Source organism: Lepisma saccharinum, chromosome 19, assembly GCF_977018435.1.
Source record: "Lepisma saccharinum chromosome 19, izLepSacc3.1, whole genome shotgun sequence".
Taxonomy (NCBI): Eukaryota; Metazoa; Arthropoda; class Insecta; order Zygentoma; family Lepismatidae; genus Lepisma; species Lepisma saccharinum.
Genome location: NC_139247.1, coordinates 56070154 through 56093637, shown reverse-complemented (window position 1 = coordinate 56093637; position 23484 = coordinate 56070154). Strand labels below are relative to the sequence as shown.

The following is a 23484-nucleotide window of genomic DNA, read 5'->3' as shown; positions in this document are numbered from 1 at the left end:
GACCTGAGCAACCCTATGATTCCTATGAATACTTGGTGTTGCTAAAGATCTCTTGGCTTGTAAAGAACCTTTGTGGAGTCGATTGTGAGCCATTTGTTGAGCAACAGTTACTTCAGATGCATTTTGGATCTCTTAGTGCAGCTATGGTACAGTAACAGTCAAGTTCTGTCAAACCATCAACCGTAGGTATCAATCCTTTTGAACCGTTGTCTTGCATTTTAGCCTTTGTCGAGGATGAGCCACCACAGTGCATGTCTTATGGTACTTTTTCCAGATCCTGGAGACATCACTCTACTTCATATTCACAACATCGATCCGCTGCATGCCTCTTTCAAGAAATGTGACATTTCACAATCCATTAGTAGATGAAATGGTTGGTTGGTCCATTTAGCACTTAAATACATTCGTACTGTACCTACCAAGCTTTCTATGCTGCCTCAGTTTCAGTTTTCCACTTTGCCTTGCATTAGCATTGCACATTATCAGTGGGAATGTGACCATTTTGGACATGTAATTGCACAGAAATATTCCTTCATTGTGGGGTTTCTTGGAAACTTCACATGAATATTGTCGCATGTCGTCTAGCAGAAATGTGTATATGTATCACTTTTTCACAATATGCAACAATTTCCTTAGTACTGTATTTTTATAATGTTACATAACATCTTCTGTGTATGTATTATCCATACTCAGCATCTTTTAGAAAATTATAGTACATTTTTATGAACAATCACATTTTATTTGATGATTTATGATTTGTTTTTTTAAATACATAATATATAAGAAATTTAAAACATGAAATACTCAGATGTTATATGGGTACTACTTTCATTTACTGTATTTTATTCACTATTTTAGCTTGTTATTGTCTTACTTTTGGAATATATTTCAATACTTTTTTTACATGTAAAAACTTTTCAAATTTTGAAGAAAATTAATATTTGCAGCTGTAAGTTATTTTCAGATTATTTAAAATTTACTTTTATACTTTTACTTGCCTATTAATCTCTTCTAATTTAAGTCTGTAGGACCTTGAAGAGATTAACATACCTTATGCAAAATATATTAATTACTAGTGATTCAATAAATATATATATATACCAGAATAACAATGTGTTTGTTTATTTTCCCTTACATATGTTATTAGCAATAGAATATAATGTTTTACATTTCCACAGTATAAGTACTAAATCATTAAGAGTAATGTACTTACTCTGAAACTGTTCTCTTCTTCTGGAGTATTTCAACATGTAAATTCATTCTTGGTGAAGTTTAACATGTCACCATAGTGAGTGTCCAACCAAGAAACCTATCAGTATGACTATCAATGGTTTGTCTAATGGAATTTCATTAACAATATTATGAAAATATTCAATACAGTGGAAATTAATTGATGTAGGATTTTAAGGATTCCTTATAGTCTTTTACTCTATATTCCATATGTTTAATGCTAACAATATAATTTATATGTGTAATTGGAAGTAAGATGCTTGAAATAAATTTTGGGACTTGTAGGCATAATGACCATATTGGGCCATTCAATGTATGTGAGGAAGAATCCTCTTATCTAATATTCTTACTTGAGTTTGAACTGTTCTTTTAGGTCTACTTTATGCACAGAAAGGCTAATTGGGTTGAACCTACCGTTTAAAGTGGGATCCGAAACACTATGGGTCTCCACCGGGTATCGAACACATACCTGAGTTAAAAAATGGGTGTGAAGAGCCCCTTGAGAAAGGTTGAAAGTGAAATGTTATAAAGACTTGCAAAGGACATACACAAAAGTACGAACTTCCTCAGACACAGTATAAGAGCCCAGCTCTTCTGAAAAAGGTAATGACATTTCTTAAAGTACTTTCATTATCTCCCAACCTGGTCAATAATTGGTAAGATCAAAAGTTTGAGGAAAGTATAATCTACTCATTAGGTAGGAATAAGCCAATCACTTAACATTTAGACATGACACATTGGATGGTCTAGCCCTTGCAGCAAATCATCATGAGTGAGACACCTATGTTCGATACGAAGCCAAGTTAAATTTACTTCTTGATGGAAGGGATGGTATGAGAAACATCATGCACCAATGATCGACCTGATAGTGTGAAGCTTGAAAGAATGATTATTTATTAATTCTTTATGTTCACTTTCTTTTAGACTGACTAGAAACATGTGTGACATTATTTAGAAACTGATAATGAGTAGCAGGGATTTTGTCAATATGGCATCCACTATGGGTGAAACGTTGCTGTTCATTGGTTTATTTCCAAGTGACATATGTCACATGTCACTTTGGTGTGAAATCTCTCTAAATTGCAAAAAATACTGTTGGTTTCTTTGTCACAGCTGGAAATTTGCACATTTGTTTTGTTTTTTAATTAACTTTAAAATTCATGTGGAATATTTATTCTGAATGCATGGATTGTATCATCTTCAGTACTGTATTAAGTATATGAATATATAAAAATACATATCTGTGCAGGATAAGATCTTTCAGTGGTGTATTTATAATTCCATTGTGTGTGTGTTTAGGAGTGGGGGCTGGGAGTGTGCTTATCTAGCTTGACCGTACATACTCCATGACTGCTTTGTTTTGTATTCTAAGACATTCATATTTCGAGTCCAGATTTTTGTGTAACTATAAACTATGTAATGCCATATGATGAAATTGTAGTCAATATATAGAGTGGTTCCAGTAAGTAACTTCGAACAAAACTCGCTTGTATGACACATCATACTCCCATTCTAGATTAAAAATTAGAGATGTTTGACAAATACTAAAATGAATAAGCATGCAGTGATTAGTTAATAATATATCTTACAAACATCCACACGTTTTTAGAAATGGGTTGAAATTACTCTCATGCAAACCAGAAAAGTGAAATTTCATACAACTTCGATTGATTGATTGATTTGGTGTTTTAAGTCAACTTTATTCACAGTAAGGCCAATCGGGACTGGACCTACAGTTTAAAGTGCGATCCGAACTGCTATGCGTCTCCATATAGGTACAACTTCGAGATGAGGCGGTTGCTATAGAGGCATTCTAGGTTAACTTGTGTAAGGTGTGACCTTTTCTTACTCTATTTTCACATAACTATTCATTATCATCATCATAGTAGTTTTTACAGAGAAATAGACTGATAGAATTAAAACAATTACAATTTTATTCCAGAAGTTATTCTCTTTGATAACTTCCCCAATGAGCTGTGTCACTCATAGCTATTATTTTATTCTATTCTCTCATGGCAGATGGCACTGAACTAGTTTCTATGTTGTATTGTCCAAAATATTATTTCATCTACAGAACACTGAATGTAAGTTGTGATAGAAATTAACTGTAATGTAAAATATTTACTTTCATCTACAGCATAACATAACCCATGGTTCTACAGAATAGTTTCTCAACCTATAGGGTGCGACCCACTCCTGGGTCCTGAGGGGACATTTGGTGGGTCGGGAAGTTGGGCTCGAAACTTTGTTAACTGGGTCTTAAAAACCTATTACCTTAAATTACTTAGATATATTGTTTTAACAATTTAAATTCAGGCCGTGTTGTTGTAAAAGAGCAAATATATGATTATAGACTAGGTGCACACCCTACAAAGTAATTCCGCTGGTTCCCATCTTATGGGTACCACGAAGTGTAATATCCTTCAAGTTGGGTCCCCGACTGTAAAAGGTTGAGATCCACTGCTGTACAGCCCTGGAAGGGCCTTGGCCTATCAACTGACTGCCAGTCTGCCTCCCACAACCCTACCTAGAGGTGTGGAGATCTTCAACCAGTAATGGGGTGACGTGGGTTCAGCACATCAAACCCTCAGCTGTTATAAGAGATTTCCCAGACTGGGTTACGCTACTCACTTGAAGGTCCCCAATTTTCTTAGGATGGTGGTTAAGTTTGGAAAACGAGTACTGACTATATGTATATATCTTTTATTCCAGTATATTTCATACCTACAAGCCGCCAGCCGATTTGTAATGGTTTCGTTAGATGAATAGCGCTAATGTTCCATCAGTAGTTATTAATATACGTTTTATGATTTATTCTTATTTCCTGCGACAAAACCTTCGAATCCTGTCTTTTGTTTCCCTGGCATTTTCAGCATCAAATCTCCCCCCTCTCAGGGTACTCCACTGATATCAATTGCAGAGAAAGTGGATGCATTTGTCTTTCGTTTTATGAGGCCATAGACAGATGAATGGAATTTTCTACGTTGGTAAATCAGAAGTGTCTACATCTTGCGATTGAATATGGTAGGCCTACACAAGGGAGAAAATTACAGTGACGGCACCAGAAACAGTTGCTGATATTAAGTGTGCTGTATCCTGCAGATTGTCACCCACGTTAAACTGTGCAGCAATTGTTATGAAGAGAAAGAGACAATTTGGGAAATGTTGCAGCATGGCTCGAGCGCCCTTTAGAACACTTTGGGTAGCGCAATGATCCGCTCACCCCACCCTTCCATTCCTGCTTTTATTTTCTGCTAATAATTCGGACATATCTCGTAAGGTCGTAGTATTCATTTTATTTAAGTGCATAAAAATGTTCTACAAGGATAAGTACCATTGTTCAGTTAATGCAGGGGTCCTGGGTTCGATTCCCTGTTAGAGCTTTCTTTGTGTCATCAATTTTTCATAGCATCGTCGCGATTAGCCTAAAATTGGAAAAATGCGACGCTAAATAAACAACGACGAGGGAGGGGTAAAACGCATTGATCTACGAACAAAGTAATCGCCGTAGAATTTACACAAGATAAAAACGCGATTTGCCCAAAATGTCAGAAAAGCAACGCATAATAGGGAGAATACGAAATAAAAATACTTATTACCACAGATAATACACGGACCATTTTTCATGCACAACGGAATGATTTATGTGCTGGAATTTCAGGAACTTGAAAATATTTTCTTATGTTGTGCTTCTGGGCTACTAATTCTGTATATCTCGTAACTTAGATGTAGAAATCATTCAAACGTAACATGCATTAACTGAACAATGGTATTTATCCTTGTAGAACATTTTTATGCACTTAAATAAAATAATTAATTCGACCTTACGAGATATGTCCCGAATTATTAGCAGAAAATAAAAGCAGGAATGGAAGGGTGGGGTGAGCGCATCATTGCGCTGAGACGCATTCAACTGTCACTGCCAAGAGTAAGATATGATTGGCGGAGAGGTTGCTATGACAACGCTTTACGTTTCGAAACAGCCGTAGGGTGGCTCCACATGCCCGATTTGGTATACGCACAGATTACAAAGGAGAGATAGGAAGTAAGCGATGTTATTAATCTGTGGTGACGTCTTCAAGGAGGAAGCCACGTTGCCATCCCAACGGTAGTGAAGTTGTAAACTTATAAAAATTCAGGTTGCCAACTTATAAAAAATTCAGGTTGCCGAATTATAACAATTCAAGTTGCCAACTTATTAACATTCAGGTTGCCAACTTATAAAAATTCAGGTTGCCAACTTATAAAAATTCAGGTTGCCGAATTATAACAATTCAAGTTGCCAACTTATTAACATTCAGGTTGCCAACTTATTAACATTCAGGTTGCCAACTTATAAAAATTCAGTTTGCCAACTTATAAAAATTCAGGTTGCCAACTTATAAAAATTCAGGTTGCCAACTTATAAACATTCAGGTTGCCGAATTATAACAATTCAAGTTGCCAACTTATTAACATTCAGGTTGCCAAATTAAAAAAATTCAGGTTGCCAACTTATAAACATTCAGGTTGCCGAATTATAACAATTCAAGTTGCCAACTTATTAACATTCAGGTTGCCAAATAAAAAAAATTCAGGTTGCCAACTTATAAAAATTCAGTTTGCCGAATTATAACAATTCAAGTTGCCAACTTATTAACATTCAGGTTGTCAACTTATAAAAATTCAGGTTGCCAACTTATAAAAATTCAGGTTGCCAACTTATAAAAATTCAGGTTGCCAACTTATAAAAATTCAGGTTGCCAACTTATAAAAATTCAGGTTGCCGAATTATAAAAATTCAGGTTGCCAACTTATAAAAATCCAGGTTGCCAACTTATAAAAATTCAAGTTGCCGAATTATAAAAAATCAGGTTTCCAACTTATAAAAATTCAGGTTGCCAACTTATAAAAATTCAGGTTGCCAACTCCGAAGAATTAAGGTTTCCAACTTCAGAATCGCCATTATCTTAATTTTTAAATCAATTTAATTCACAGTAGGCCTACCTAATCGATTTTTCTTCAGTATTTTACTTTCTAGGCTTCAGGCTTCGCAGATAGATTAACTAGCCTGGAATATACGCTCCTGGTAGCTACATATGTCACTGATGAGTAAATAATTCAATCTCGAAACTTTTAGTAATAGGCGAAAATTGTTAGATCAATTGTTCCTGTACAAAACAGTAAAAGGCATACTAGATAATAGTTTATTTCTTGGACAACTTCAGTTTAATACAAAGAATAATAATTTACGTCGTAGAAATATTTTCATCCCTAAAATTCCAAAAACCCAAAAATTTAAGAGCTGCCTGATTAATAGAATATGTAATATGTTTATAATGAAATTATGATTAATAATAATAACCATTCCATAGATTTTTCAATGCCTTTCTTGACTTACAAGAAAACATTAGAGTCAGTTCTGAAAGTTCGAATATGTGATAGTTAATAATAACTGTATGTATTTATACTAAATATTATATGATTATTATTTTTTTTAATTTTAATTATAAACTGTTCTGTATGTCTATACTTATGTTATGAATACAATTTGTGAGTGGATTGCATATGTATCTATTGTGATTGTAGTTGTATTGTAATTTTGTAATTACTATATTATTATTATTATTATGTACGCCTTCTGTAATTGGGGGATATACCTCTGTTGAAGGTAATAATAAATAAAATAACTAAATAAATAATTCAGCGCCTGAACTGGCTATGTAGGTTGTTTAGTTGAGCCTTGGTGATAGCATGGTTTAACATGGTGACAATGAGACGGCTGCGAGGGGGTGGGATGCTTATGAAAATCATGGTAGCTGTGGGGATACCACCCCCGCATATCCCCTCACTTCGAGCACTGACACAATTAAGCCTATATATTTTTTCCCCATAAGTACATATACATATATACATATATACATTTACATATTTATTGACATTAATGCAGATTTTGATCATTTTTACACTTGCACGTTATTACCAGAACACCAGGTGTCCCAGGTTCAAATTCCGACCTGGGCATGGGTGCGAATGTCACTTCATCAATTTTTCATCACTGACTGATCCATATCTTCGTGATTAGCCAAAAGTAGTAGAAAAGCGGAGTAAAATACCCAAAATTAGTGAAACAAGACGGAATGTATGAGTCAGAATAGACAGCCTTGAGATTGATGTGTTTTATTTTACTTCGCTTTTGTGCCACTTTTGCGAAGATGGGGATGAGTGATGATATGATGAATGGACGCTCACAAACATCCATGCCCAGGCCGGGATTCGAACCCGGAAACCCTGGCGAAACACTCCAAAGTTCTGTTAGGCGATAACAGAAGTTTCACATTGTAAAATTCGAAGGACGTTTATTGTTACTTTCTGTTACCTTGATCATGTGTTAACGCAACATTTGGCTATGATTTTGGTGTCTGAAAAATCGAAATTGATGTTCGAACTGGTTGGAGAGCCAATTGTTGAAACCAATGCATATTTTCAACTCTGCAAGGTTAATGGGATTTCATTGAACAAGTTGACCGACGTGACAGGACAATTACTGGAAGTTCTTTTATTATAGTATCTGTTCACGGTTCGAAGCCTACGCGTCGTTTCATCCAATCATATTGGCATCTCTCACGCTTGTGGCTAACAGTCGCCTGCAGTCAGTCTGCAGTGTCCTATTTACTCACGGTCTTTTTTTTTTTTTTTAAAAAAAAAAAGTTTACGAGGACAGGACTTAGATTAAATTGTTGAACCACCAGCGGCATGTTTTCGTCTACCAAATAAAGCCTGACAAAATGGCGATATATGGTGAACATGAGTATCCAGAAAAAAGCATCACTCATGCTGTTCCTTTGTAAATTCGTACTCAGGGGCGTCTTAAGGGCCGGGCACCGGCTTCAGGGGGGCACGCTAAACTACGGTGTCTTCCTAAAGTAGCGTCAAAACCTTAACCTTGATTAGTGTGGCTATTTGTTTCAAAAATAATTGTTACAAATCAAGTATTTCAATAACACAAGAAAGGAGTTTCGAAAAAGAAACACAGATGGCAGCACTAATTGGCAGAATATACAAAATTGTTGGAAGTCAAATATAAATTTAGTAAAAGTAGAAACATAATTAAATTATGTAGAAAAGATTAAAGCAATGTATACAAAATATATAATAGATAGAAAGAACAATAGAAGTGCTTCTCATCATTCAACAAATTAAAGCGTATAGTCAACAGTTAGGCACGCATGAAGAAGTACTCAACGATGTAAAAATGGAAAAGTTTACGGTATCATCAATTTATTATATCATAACAGTATGCTCTTGCATCTTGATGTTAATCATACATAACTTGAATCATGTAGGTTTGTAGTACATAACTTTTTCTTTCAAATTTCGTATCGCTGAAATTCATTAAATTTTATTTAATCTTTATTTCAATAAATTATTAATAAAATACAATAAATGGTTCCTCGAGAAAAAGAAAAAAAGAAGGAACAATCGAACGGGAATCGAACCCTGAACTTTCGACGTGTGAAACTGATACGATACCTCCGGGCCCTAGTAAAACTTCGAAACTTTGAATCGCTTTTCACGGAAATGGTTGGCTAGTGCACGCTAGTTCCTTGGCATATTAATACCTATTGCAGCGGTTCTCAATTTTTTTCCCCTCATTGTACCCTTTAGTCGTAACTAAACCCACACTATAGGTTTTCTCTGAATAGTGGGTTTTGGTAAACTTATTTTGGCTGCCTGATTGGTGGGGAGTTTTTGATATGTTGGCGGCGTGTGTCTACAATACAGCAAAACGGCATTAAGGCTGTATGTGGAAGAATGGTAAACAATTAAAACTTTATAGTGCTATGTTTATTATTTTTTTGTTGTTTGACCTTAAAACTTAATTTTTGGAATTTTGAAAAGTGTGGAACCAGTTATTATTTTAAAAAAACTTAGCCTGGTGCATGGATTGCCTCAATCGCGAATGTAATGCGCTACGAAATTGGAGATCCATTAATCCAACATGTCAGAAGTTTCGTGGGGGGGGGGTTGAACCCTAGAAACCCCCCTCTAAATACGGCCATGGGGGGGGAATTATACTGACTCTCTAGAGACAGCATGAGATAATGCTTTTGCTTATGTACCATATATATATATATATATATACAGGGTGTCATTTTAATGGCGCCCACGGACCACAGATTCGTATAGAGGACATCAAAACAAACAATTTTTCTCAGTAACATTTTTCTCGTTGGTGCATCATTTCGGCGCTACAGCTGTTCAAAAAAGACCGTTTTGCCGCCTGGATGCTGGCAACCCAACACAACATTTGATCGTATCTGTGACGTCATTTCCTGCGGCGAAACAGCGCACGACAGAGTTGCAAGGGACACACAAATTTTGTGAAAATTTACAAACTACCAATGGCGTGTTTAAGTGTAAAACGAAGCGAGAAACGCGTCTAGTAGACCAAACATCATAGCCTACCAGCCAGTAGGTCAGTGTTCATCTCAGGGGAAGTGGGAAGTGAACCAACGATATGAGAAATGGTAAAAACTTATTGAAAATGAAGTGTCAATATTTTGTCTCAGCCTACATGTCAAATATCAACAACAATACATTTTATTGGACTTACAGTTTACATGTGGCTGTTTGCGCCCAGTTACATGTCAAATATTTGCAAATCTCGTTGCAAGGTTGGTATCTACAGGTTTGTGTCCAGATGCCTTGTGGTACTTTTGTGATGATAACGGAAGTATCCGAGGTTCACGTTGTTACATTACGGCTAAAACAAGTACAACCACAGTAACAATCTAATTATGAATCAGTAGCGAATATACTGTCCTGTTCATAGTTGCAAACTATTACATTACGTGTATATCCGGTGCATAGATAAACACAGTCGTCGGAGAGCTTGGAGCTTGTATTACTACTTCTTATATCCCAGTTTTTTCAACTATTTTTGTCACTTGCCTCATAATACACTCATATACATTATATTATGTGTTGCTTACCTTTGTAATTTTGTGTTCTTTCATTTCTGGTATTTTGTCATCTGTTCAGTGTGTCACAGAAAACTAGTATCAGAAGGACGAAGTGGATAGACTAAATTATGGATGCCAACTTTGTAACTAGATTTGCAAATATTTGACATGTAAGCTCAGACAAAATTCGATATGACCACTTCCACTTGAATTCTGTTTTCTTTCTACCAGTTTTCGTGTCGTTTGTTTACTTCCTGTTAGGTTAAAGAACGTGTTTTCTCGTTTTGTTTTACGGTACACAATGTGGCTGATTGTAGCTATTTCAATTTTCACAGAATATGAGAGTTCCTGGCAACCCTGTAACGCATCGCTTCAGGACGGGATATGACGTCACAAATGCAATCAAATGTTGTACGTGGTTGCCAGCATTTAGGCGGCAAAACGGGGTTTTTTGAACTACTGTAGCGCCGAAACGATGCACCAAGGAGAAAAATGTTACTGAGAAAAGTTGTTTGTTTTGATGTCCTCTATACGTGGGCGCCATTAAAATGACACCCTGTATATATATATATATATATACACACACACACACACATATACATACATATGTGTGTGTGTGTATGTACCTTTGTTGCCGCTAGAGAAGAGGTGTTGACACCCACCCCCAGAAATCTAGTCTGGGACATACTACCTTTTCGGGATTTGAATCGAACTTGAGCATAACTTTGGGGGGTGCGCAGAATCAAAAAGTTATCTATCCCATAAAATTTGCGCCCAAGTCTGCTTTGCTAAATTACTCTTACATTTGCGAAATCATAAGAATTACAAATTAACTTGCTTCTTAGGTCCCAGGAGCTTAACAAAAGTTCCATTACCTTGTTAATTCTGAAAATTTGTTAGGCGGGCAACTGCCCCTGCCAAGTTAAGCCTAATTAGTCCGCGACTTCTGCAATACAAAACAAAATAGCGATTACCGCTACTACGAGGGTCACTATTTATATTTTGAGCCTTGGCAACACTGATTGAAGTTAGGCGCGATTTGACGTTTGCATGGAATCGTCTGGCATTATTGACCATAACGTAATTCAAATGTTTTGTCAATAGCTTCATTTGTGTTGTTTATGTTGCCTTGGAGATTGCGCGACAACAAATGGAATTAACTCGTGAACATTTTCGTGCGATGATGTTTTACGATTTTCGACGTGGATTATCGAGACAAGAGTGCATCGATCAACTTACTTACATTTGGCGATGAAGCCCCATCCTTTGCCACTGTGAAACGCTGGAATAACGAATTTAATCGTGGCCGCCATTCGCTCACCGACGAGATTCGCGAAGGTCGTCCAAAATCAGTTGTTGTTCAAGAAAACATTGATGCTGTTCAAACCCTAATACTGCAAGATCGTCATGTGACATACTGTGAGATTGAGGCAACCATAGGCATTAGTTCCACCAGCATATATAAAATATTACATGATCATTTAGCTGTGAGAAAGGTATGTTCTCGTTGTATCCCACACAATTTGACAAAAACTCAAAAAGACGCTCGCGTCAATTGGTGCAAACAAATGCTCAATAAATACAATCGTGGTGCTTCAAAAGACGCATATAAGATTGTAACAGGTGACGAATCATGGATATATGCATATGAGCCGGAACGTAAACAGCAGTCGACTGTATGGGTGTTTCAAGATGAACCCAATCCAACAAAAGTTGATCGCGCTCGAAGCACATCGAAACAAATGGTCGCCTGTTTTTTCGGGAAAACTGGTCATGTGGCAACTGTGCCTTTAGAGGAACGTAGAACGGTCAACTCTGAATGGTACACAACAATTTGTTTGCCAGAGGTCTTCGGTCAAATACGGAAAACAAACAAACGCCGTCGGATCATTCTTCATCAAGACAATGCCAGCTGTCACACATCTCGTCTAACAACCGACTTTATGAACAGTCAAAAAATAGAATTGATGGGTCATCCGCCGTACAGTCCTGATTTGGCACGCAATGACTTCTTCTTGTTCCCGAATGTCAAGACTAAATTGCGTGGACAACGATTTTCGTCGGCGGAAGACGCCGTTGATGCGTTCAAAAACCATATTATGGAGGTGTCTCAAGAAGATTGGAAAAACTGCTTTCACAAATGGTTCGAACGAATGCAAAAGTGTATTGACCATAAAGGAGAATACTTCGGAAAACAATAAAGCAGTTTTCAATGCCAAATTCCTGTTTTTTCATTGTTAGGCTCAAAATATAAATAGTGACCCTCGTACATATTAACGTCCATCATTGTGTGCCTAGTTTCAAAAATTCCATGTACCTATCTTCGTGGACTATTGTTCCACTCATTTAAATACAGACTTTCTGTAGTGACAAGTTCGCGTCACGGAACAACTCATTTCATTGGGGTGGCATTTTCCTGCCAAATTCCGTGTACAAATGAAAGGGAAGAGGGGAGGTGGTCTTGAACCCTGGCCACTTGTTTCACAGTTCCAGGAATATGGATGCGCTTGAGGCCATATCTCCATTTGCAAATGGAGCTTCGAGTTGTCTGACAGAAAAGTGTTGCAATTGGATGGCGAAGTGGGAAAAGTAACTAAATTACCAATATGTTGTTTCCCCCTCAAATATCATTCCCCCCCGGTCAGGGATAACATTTGTCAAGCAGAGAGGGACACAAGTATGTAGTGGGGGGAATTCCTCCTCATCCCCCCTACAAATACCACCCTGGTGAGAAGGGTATGCCTGCATAGCCTGACACAGTTGCAGTTTAACCTCTCAAGCGGAGACTGCTCCAAATTTAGTCTATTTCGGTACTTGTATCCTAGGTACACCATGGATGAAAAATTGCTCTCACATAAGCATGCACAGCGCATTCGGTTTAGCCTGAGTCAGTGTTGCCACAATCTGATGGGAAAATTTCCCTTTCCAAGGGGCAAACTTTCCCTTTTTGGACCACTTTTTCCCCTTCACCTATAATAATAATAAAAGATGGCAGCAGCACCAGTAGCAGTAATAATAATTATTATTATTAATAATAATATTATTATTGGTGATGCTGGTGGTAATAGTAATAGTAGTATTTCCGTTGGTCTATGTTCGTATGAATAAAAAATGTTCAACTTTTGACATGTCAGCTTAATTGCTTCCTGGCCAGATGTCAGGTTTAAATCGTGGAAAGGAATCCATGAAATCGTTAATGTTCATCGTTACTATTATCCAAAGATGCAGAAAAGCAACGTAGAATAAACTTAACAAAAATATGAATAAGATTGAAAGGACCAGCAATAAGAAAGAACAGAAAATAAATAAATAAATAAAATAATGTGGATATTCAACTGTAAATTAAACTGCAATATTGTAAAGTCAGATGTCTTAAAATTTCTCTTAAATTGTGTTATTTTCCATCGAAATTCCCTTTTCCCTAAAAATTCGGTAAGAATTTCTCTGCAAAAGGGAAATTTCCCTTCTTGTGGCAACACTGGCCTGAGTTCTGGCATGCGCAAAGCGGGAAAGGTTTGTCGTCTACAGAGGACGTCACGTGACTCATAGGAGCAGTGTTGCAATTCTACTAGACATGAAACTTCAAAGGCTATATGCTGTTGTCTCATTAAAAGAGAAAAAAAATACTTACGAATCTAAAGTAGGACTATGTCCTTCATGATCATCAAATTCGTCAATTGTTCTACGAATAACGCACTTGTCAAATTCGTCCACATCGCTTTAAATTCCTTTCTTCTGCGTGGTTTGTTAGGCGTTACTAATCTCTTCCCAGTTACTTTGTTGCGATCATTTTCGTTTTAGATGCATTTCGAAGTACTTAATGACACGTTATTAGCAGCGGAAAGATGCTTTTCCACTTGTTTAGCATTCAACGTAAAAGCACTGACAGGTTTTTTCTTCATAAACTTATGCACGTTGAGACAATTTCTCTACTCTGATTGTGAATCACTTTGCATTCTCCAATATTTTTTTCAGTTTTCACCCCTGCAACACAGGTCAACAATTACCATACATGCGATAACAGGATCTTCCCCCTCCCGCCTGGAGAGGAAGAGGGGGAGGGACTGCCTCTCTCGCCGAGGCGGTTAATCAATGGTTGTTTCACTGACAAAAAGAATCCTCTGTCATTCCTTTCCTTGAATTAAGACCTTCTCAAACTGTCACTTTAAAAAAATTAACTAAATTCAAGTACTGAACAACCCTATCAATAAGCTCTGAAGTCAGACTATGGATGTAGGTAATTGTTAAGTGGGTTCATGTACTCCTGGGGGTACGCGTACCACAGTTTGAGAACCACTAGCTTATAGGGTACTTTACCAATATAAGAAGTCTCGTCCAAAACTCAATTTCCCAAGCCCTAGCCCCTGCTTGTGAAAATACCACATGATAATAAATTTAAGATATTTTACAAGATTATGAATGAATTAAAATGAACTTCCCACGTATAACTAATGCATTAGATACTGGAGAATTTTTATGGTTACGCAAAATAAAAAAATATATATTAGTTATTTGTTACATTGTGGGTTCGAACACTGGATTCGAAAAACAAGACACCTATTTTGCGTGAGGATCGAACATACACCGTTCAGATCACGAATCCAATCACTAACCCACAACTACTACTCCTACGGCAGTATTAACAAGTTATATAAATTATTTTCAGTGTTTCATTCCTGGCGAGGACAACTTTTCGCTCGCTCCTTACGCTTCTGTAACTTTATTTTCTGCTGCAAATGGAAATCATTCTGGGTTACATTAAATACGCATCTTTTTGAGCAAAGGCAATGCATGACTTTCAAAGAATTTAAAGTGGAAATGCAGTTAATATGATTTTCGATCGCATCGCCATCTACCGAGCATATAGTATACTCACTAGCGTTACATTTGACATTCTTTATTTTTTTTAATTCGTATATTTTACTTCGCGTTTCTGTCACTTTTGGCTAATTGCGAAGATGAGGATGAGTGATGAGGTGATGAAATTGGTGAAGGAGCGCTCACAAACACCCCTGCCCAGGCCGGGATTTGAACGTGCAGTGCAGTGCTAACCACTCCGCCACGGGGGCCGGAATTTGAAATTCTTAGACACGCCATTATATAACAAATTGCTTAACATACTTGATAAAGTTGCCTTCCATGATTACGAAGTGAAACTCATTTACAGCGTATATATATAGTTTATTATTGATAACAAGATTTGATAACGCGACCTTGCATTTGAACTTTAAGTTAGGTAATCTGTGTGTGGGTGAAGTTACGATAAACGTATTATGAAGTGTCTTTGGTCCCATGGTGTAATGGTTAGCACTCTGGACTCTGAATCCAGCGATCCGAGTTCAAATCTCGGTGGGACCTTTGTTACTTTTTTTGTGCTTGTAAAATGATACACTAATACATTTAAGAGAAACTAAAGTACGACGTACTTCCATTGTAACATCACTTGAGTTGTATTGCGCATGCGTAATGAATGTCGATGCTTCATTTGATTTTGGTTATTTAGCGTCGCTTTTCTGCCACTTTTGGCTAATTGCGAAAATTGGCTTGAGTCATAATCAGTGATGTGCGTCTACGCGTAAACAACGATAGTCTACATTCTACTCGTAGTCTATTTTATACACGTAGATTACGTAATCTATGTAAACAACATGGCGAAAGGTGATAACTTAGCGAAGGGCGCCGTGGTATTATAAGAAAATCATACTGCGTATCAGTTGCTAATGTATGAGAAGAACATTTCATACTCGTTCTTCCAAATTCGAACAATTTCTCACCTAGAAAGAAACCTAATATAGGATATATTCTAGTGTTTTATGGGGAAAAGACAACTCTTTCCTCACGACTTCCATCTGTTGTTGTTTTTTGCATACTATTTATCTTCCATAGTTGACGATACAAGAGAAGATAAATTTTGTTGTAAATAGGATTCTTTTCATTTCGTTAGGAACCAATATAGTTGAAAATGTCACTTTTCTTTCATGAAACCCTTTAAAATTACTTTTAATGCACTTTAGATTGTCTACGTAATCTATGTAAACTACAACCCAATGTAATCTACGCGTAGATTACGTGTAGACAACGCATGTAGACGTAAACGTATAGTCTACGGCACATCACTGGTCATAATATGATGAAATTCATGAATGGAAACACACACACACCCATGTCGGGATTCGAACCCGGGACCCCTGGCGACGATTTGGGACGAAAGGTTGAATTTATTTCCGAAGGATCGTTTCCAAGTAACAAGTTACGCTTTAATCCGAGAGCACTGGCGGATTTACCGGGAGGGGCACGGGGGCAGGTGCCCTCCACCAAAACGAATGAATAAGCAGTATTAAAAGTCATGATATAATCATTTCTAAAGGAATAATCGTTGTGTAACGTAAGGTGAAATTCTTCAATAACTTCCTTGAGTAATATACTTTTACAGACCAAAATAAAACTAAGTTTACACACGTAGGCTAATCAGGACTGGACACACAACTGTACCCCAACAACAAGCTGAGCACGGAACATCTTGATTGATTGCTTGATTTAGCTTCTTTTACTTCGCGTTTTGTGCCTCTTGGCTAATTTGCGAAGATGGGGATGAAATGATTAAATTGATGAATGGACATACACAAACAACCAAGCCCGAGCGGGATTCGAACCCGGGACCCTTGGCGTCGCAGCGCGATGTGCTAACCACTCGACCACAAGGTCCGGCCGGAACATCTTTAATACAGGACGATAAAGTGAATACTACACTATTGGGGATGCCCTCAAGGAATGACATAGAGGAAGACATTGTACGTAAATTTGCATGGATGGAGGAATCTCTGGTCTGCAGTCTCGTTCTCATGTTCATGTTGAGTATACATTGGTAAGTTTTGATAAATTATGTAAAAAGTCTTGACGTATCCCTTCGAGTTAACTAATATTTATACATCAAGAAATATAAATTTTAAACATTCCGCCATCAGTTAGATACATAAAGGTTAGTACTTCAACATCATTTAATTTTTAATTGGCGTTCATTCACTACATCATAATGATTAGTATATTGGAACAATCAAATCTACTTTTATGGTCATATTTAATCTTTTAATTTTCAACCATTATATTTTGTACCTCACACATTTTTTCATTTTTTCCCCCCTGTTCTATTATTAACTTTATGAAATAATGCAAGGGCTTAATACCTTGTTAATACAAGCACCGTAACCAAGAGGACGCGGTTCGTTTCCTGGTAAAGACACATGCACGCTGGTTTTATTCCATTTTAAACTGAAGGTCCAATCCCTGTTAGCTTATCTGAGCACAAAGTTGACCTAAAACAATCCTTGCCTAATCCTTTCGACAAAAAAAAATCGCTCAGAAAAGAAAAAAAAACCTATTCCATTCTACAGGCCTGTATGTAATGTACTAGAAAAATCTACACATCTTATTATATACTTCCAGCATATTCTGCCAGGAGGGATTTGCCACTAGGCTATCCTAGGCTATAGCCTATGGGCAGTGGCTGCGATTAGGGGGGCGTGGGGGCGATTAGGGGGGCGTGGGGGCAGTTTCCCCCACATTTGCTTCCGCAGTATGCCAAACCTTATGTACCAAGGCAAAGTAAACTGTCCTTGCGCCCCTAGTTTTGGCAACTTGCCCCCCAGTTTTGGAACCCAATCGCCGCCACTACCTATGGGCCGCAAGTTCGGGGGGGCAGCACAAAAATGAGACACTGAATGAGCAGATGTGACAAAGACCATAGACTATCAAAATTCATGCGATAGTCGAATTAAACAACACGTTAAGTCTATTTACTTGCTTATTTCATGAAAGAAGGCAGAAAAAAGGACTTTCTAGCGTTTCAATAACTTCTTACATAATGACCCTATTTTCAGAGGTTGGGGAACAGTGCTCCAATATAAACAATTGTTTCTCTAAGAAACGAATGGAAACATTCTGAATACCAACAATTGAAAGTGAAGTGAAGGTATAATGACGGTTGAAATAAAGACCCTTGTTTCTCAGTTCGCGTTCAGTGTGGCTACCGTAATGTAGTGTAGGTTTATTTTTATTTTGTGCGTATGGAGTTGTGTGTCGAAATGCATAGTGCAAGTGCAGCTTATAAACCAAAACGAAGTTTAATGAATAATTTTTTAATCATGTGTGTCTATATTTTCAAGTTTACAAGTGTTATTAATACTGAGCATGCAATTAGTGGATGTGAAGTACCATGATTACAAAACAATAATAATAATAATAATGATAATGATTGAATAGCCAAGGGGCCCAAATTTTATAAATGCCCCCTGATATTTTGTGCTAATCCTAGAAAAATATTCTGGCTGATTTGATTTATTTTACTTCGCTTTTCTTCCACTTTTGGCTAATCGCGAAGATGAAGATGAGTGATGAAATTCATGAAGGGAAAATCACAAAGAACACCCATACCCAGGCCAGGATTCGAACCCGGAACCTCTAGCGTCGAAACGGGCGGTGCTAACCACTCCACCGCCGAGGCTGGTGAAAAATACTCTGGATCCATGCTTCCAAGTACATACTAGCCTAGGTGAAAACCGGACAAACTATATTTACGACGTTGCCTAAGAAAGTAGAACAGCAACGGGGGGAAATGCCCTACCCCCCAAAAATAATTAAAAAATCAACAAAAATGCTGATTGAGTATTGCAATGTTATCGTGAACAGCATGGTACGCGACTCTGGTGGGGAACACCAGAACGTCATCTTCGCGCAGAGGGATGTATCCACTCCGAGTGGGAATCGCAATAGTTGGGGAAGTTTTTTTCCTAGGGAACAAACGGACCGAGAGAAAACATGGGACGACAACGCTGCCCACAGTCGCAAATGCTCCCTTCCGCCCGACTGCCGACTGCAATGCGGCGCCTCTTGATGGCAAAATCACACAAACCGCGAGACCAGACACAGCGTCATTTGTAGTTTGTCCAGAACTTCTGCTGTGATCTTCGTTATACGTGTTTGGATCTGACAAGACTGTTGGGAGGAGAGTCTCGCCCTATGGTGGTGACTGAAGGGAAATTTTTCTAGTCCTTGTGGGAAAAATTGAAGGCCAGAAAACAAAAAAACGAGATTTTTCAAAAACTAAATCTGCAACAACATGTAGGGGAAACTGAGGTATTAGCGAACGTTTAGCTTTGATGGTGAAGTATGGAATAATTTGAAAGGAAGCCTGTAGTATTACATAAATGTGAAACTTGTCGCTTACATTAAAAGAGGAACATAAATTAACAGTATTTGAAAATAAAATTCTTATGGAAATATTTAAACCTAAAATGATGAGGAGACAGGTGAGCGGAGAAGCTTACATAATTTAGAACTGCATAATTTATATTCTGTCCAGATATTATTAGAATAACTAAATCAAGGAGGCTTAGGTGGGCATGCCATGTGGCACGAATGGGAGATGAAAAAAGAGTTTACAGGAATCTTGTTGGGAAACTTGATGGTAAGAGCCCAATAGGAAGGCCAACGAAGATGGAGGGATAACATTGAGATGGACCTATAAGAAATCGATAAGGACGGAAAAGATTGGATTGATCTTGCCCAGGATAGGGACATATGGAAGGTTTGTGTTGCTGCAGCCATAAAGATTCGGGTTTAAGAAGACTAGAGAGTTAGCTAGTTAATATGTACTAAGGAAACCTCAATACCTTCCCTCAAAAATAACAATGTTCAGAAACTATTGTTTTAGCCAAGAAACTAAGGAAAAGAGACAGCCGTCATGTTCGGCATTGCTCTGATTTTTCGAGGTAATGCCGAACATCGTATTCACCACTCCTTATGAAAAATAGTTAGTATTAAGACCAATGAAATCGAAAATAAGAAATATAGACCCTGTTTTTAAGTACATTTTTAACCCTTATATAATCACATTGAAGATGTTCTCAAGTTACAAAATAGTGAAGTGTTTCAATAATATGAGCCAAAGTCACACAAAAACAATTTGATTTTCTTTCCCATGAACTACAGCCTTTATGGATCCTGGTCTCGGGTTCGATACCCGGTGGAGACACATGGTACAGTGGTTCGGACCGTACTTTAAAACTCTAGGTCCAGTCCCGGTTAGCCTTCCTGTGCATGAAGAGGTGGACTTAAAGCAACAAATTAATTAATCTTTATGAAGCCTGTTGCGGCATATTACGTTTGATTGACCACAATTCTTTATATCTTCAAAATTCTTCACACCCACCCAGGTGTCAACCTCTCTTCCACGTGCACCTTGGACTACGTTTAGTAGACTAACGAGGCTGTGGCGTCTTGACTTGCAGCTATGAAAATTCTCTGTTGGAATTGTGTTGTTCTGTCCATATGCGATTTTCTCTCATCCATCATCATTCAACTCTATCGTCCCGATTAGCCAAAAGTGGCATTAAAGCGACGTAAGGAAACCTATTTCAGTCAATCAAGAACGCCTGATATATTCGTTCAGATAGACAGCGTGTCCCGCTTATACGTATTATAAAAGAAAAATTCATAACTTCTAAAAAAACTGTCAGAATGATGTGATTGTTGTTTCATTTTAAAGAATGACTCAGAATTTTTTTTAGCAACACATTCAGTGGTAGTTGCGCATGCGCAGTAGCCAAAATGTCTTGGAAACCGATATTAGCAGTTTCTCAGTAGCCATTCGTCATGTGGTCGCCACAAGAAAAGGTGGTTTGTGTTTTAACGTTGTCTGAAGTGAAGTCTGTGACACTTGTGCAGAGACGATTTCCTGCACGTCATGGTTTAGGTACTAAATAAGTAGTTCCATCGTACATTTCAATAAAGAAATGGGAAAAACAGTTACGCGAAACAGGTTAATTTCTCAAATCTCGTTAGAGACTTCCTGGACGAGCATTTCAATGGAAAATGGATAGGAAGAGGTTCGAATTTTATTGAATGGCCCCCACGGTCGCCAGACCTCACTGTGTGTTTTTTTGTTGTGGGTGTGTGTTAAGGACAAAGTTTACTGTACACCGGTTAGAGATTTGCAACACTTGCGTGAAAGAATTGTGGTTGCAGTAAGCAACATTACCCCGCACATGCTTCAAAACGTGTGGCTTGAGGCTGACAACCGGTTTGACATTTGCCGTGCCACTAACGGTTCACATGTGGAAGTGTGTTAGTTTTCTTAATTTGTAAACAAAAATTCAGAGTTGTTACATGTTTGTACAAAGTTTGTACAAAAATTATTGGTAAATAAAAAAGTTGTGATTTTTTCTTTTATTATACGTATAAGCGGGACACGCTGTAGCATTATTCCTGTAATGTATCTCTAGAAATGGGAAATTTTTGTAAGAGATGGGAAATTTCCCACCTTCCGGAAGGGAATTTCAGAGCAATGGAGGTTGCAATCCCTAAACCCCGAAACAGGGCAAGACGTGGCGCCGACGGGCAATAGAAGGACCGCAACTTCTCTGAATATCTTGAGTTCCCTTGTTTTTGTTTTCTCAGGCAGGAATTGATTAATTTAGAGAGTAACTTATGATGCAGACTTTTGATAAGATTCATATATATTGCTGTTTGCATGTATGCGTGTGTGTCTTTCTTTCTTTGGACTATGTCCAAATGGTATGCGCAGAGTTTCGTGGCGCCCTCGTTCTAGGAGTGAATGCAGGCAATTGTTACGTAGTGGTTTCTTCCTCTTTCTTATCAAGTAACAAAAAGATTTGCAATTTTGTAGCATTATCTTGCACAACACACACAGATACACACCCGCGACCTAGGAATTACTAACTCTTTCAGATACTATATATAATGCATCTGATGATAGTTCAAAGCTACAACAGGGTGGCCATAAAACCTGAAACCAATAGCGGTATTACTTTCTGGTTAAAGAGAGCTATGGTATTCTGTGTGTAATAGACACCTGGGTCACCTGACCTCAACCTCATGGAATTTGCCACATGGAAATTTTGGATTCTAAAGTGTATATTGTGGAATAATCACCAGAAAAGGATAACAACTGTGGATCCTCACATTTTGAGAAGAATTCAACAAAACATGTTTAATTCTTCGAGGAAATGTGTTGAGGCTGGTGGCTGACATGTGGAGCATGTTTTGCATTAATTGATTTGTTTGATTTAGTTTATTTTACCTCACTTTTCTGCCACTTTTAGCTAATCGCGAAGATGAGGATGAGTGATGATGATGAAATTGATGAAGGAATACTCATAAGGAACACCGATGGGTTCGGGGCAGTCTCATAAGAGTGTCGCGGTTCCTCACAACAGAAGGAAGGGCCAAATATCTAGTTATGACAAAGAACAATCAACAGAAATTTGTAATAACAAGAAAATCCAAGATGGAGATGATTTGGTTCAGGTTCATTACAAAAATAATATATTTTGTAGGTCATACAATATAATAATCATTAAAATTTTCCCTAACTTTCAAAGATATTTCTTCAATGATGTGCATATAAGTTAATAAAATAGATAACTGTGCATTTCAGTATACTAACGATGTGAAATAAATGTAATAAATAAAGAAAACAGTTGCGCCCAATCATTCATTGGGAGTATCGAGTAGAGAAACATCCCCAAGGCTACAGTAATAAATTGACACTAATAATGGTTTATATTTATTTATAATAATAATTATTCGATTGTTGAATTTTATGTCAACGACCTGTATCTCGTTTTAGAAATTTCTAGTGATGCAAATGTCTATGACTTTATTTGTACCGTGGAATCGAACCCGGAAACCTTGGTCACGGAACTACCTGCGCTAACCAGTACATCACACAGAGGAAAGTCAGAGACTTTCGCGTGGACAAAAACAAACGGAGGGGAAAACTCTGAACTGGGAAATATGTTAAATTCCAGTGATATTGGTCAAATGATCGTTGCGTGTGTTACGAGCTGCGGTCACGGTGTGGGGAGGCTACAATTCACAATTCACAAAGCAGGTGTTAGCCGGCAGCGGTAACTAATGCACTCCCTTGGCGGGACGTGGCAGCTCATCTGAATAATGGGCCGGGGTGGTCAAGGCATCTGGTTTTACGATGCTGGGATGAAGGGGTTCAGGGGGAAAGAATGTTGCAAACCTCTGGTTTGTAATTCTATCAAACGAGGGGGGTTCTGCAATCGCAGAATGTAGAAAGCATTGGTCGAAATTATAATATGTTCTCATATGTGTGATATGTATGTGGGCCTGTGATATATTGCGAATTTACCAAGAGGAACTAAAATCTCTTTGAATAAACATGTACTTATGCAAGTGACAGTCAATTGTTCACAAATATCTTGATGTTGACATGCACAGTTTGAGTATCTACTTGAACAATATGTAGCACAATATGATGATT

The 23484-nt window shown here is 37.7% G+C and overlaps 1 non-coding gene across 1 annotated transcript; it reads left to right on the top strand.

Moving 5' to 3' along the window:
- Positions 1 to 15461: 15461 nt before the first annotated feature.
- Positions 15462 to 15533, top strand: TRNAQ-CUG (transfer RNA glutamine (anticodon CUG)). Its single transcript has one exon. It is a non-coding gene; the product is annotated as a tRNA-Gln (tRNA).
- Positions 15534 to 23484: the final 7951 nt, after the last annotated feature.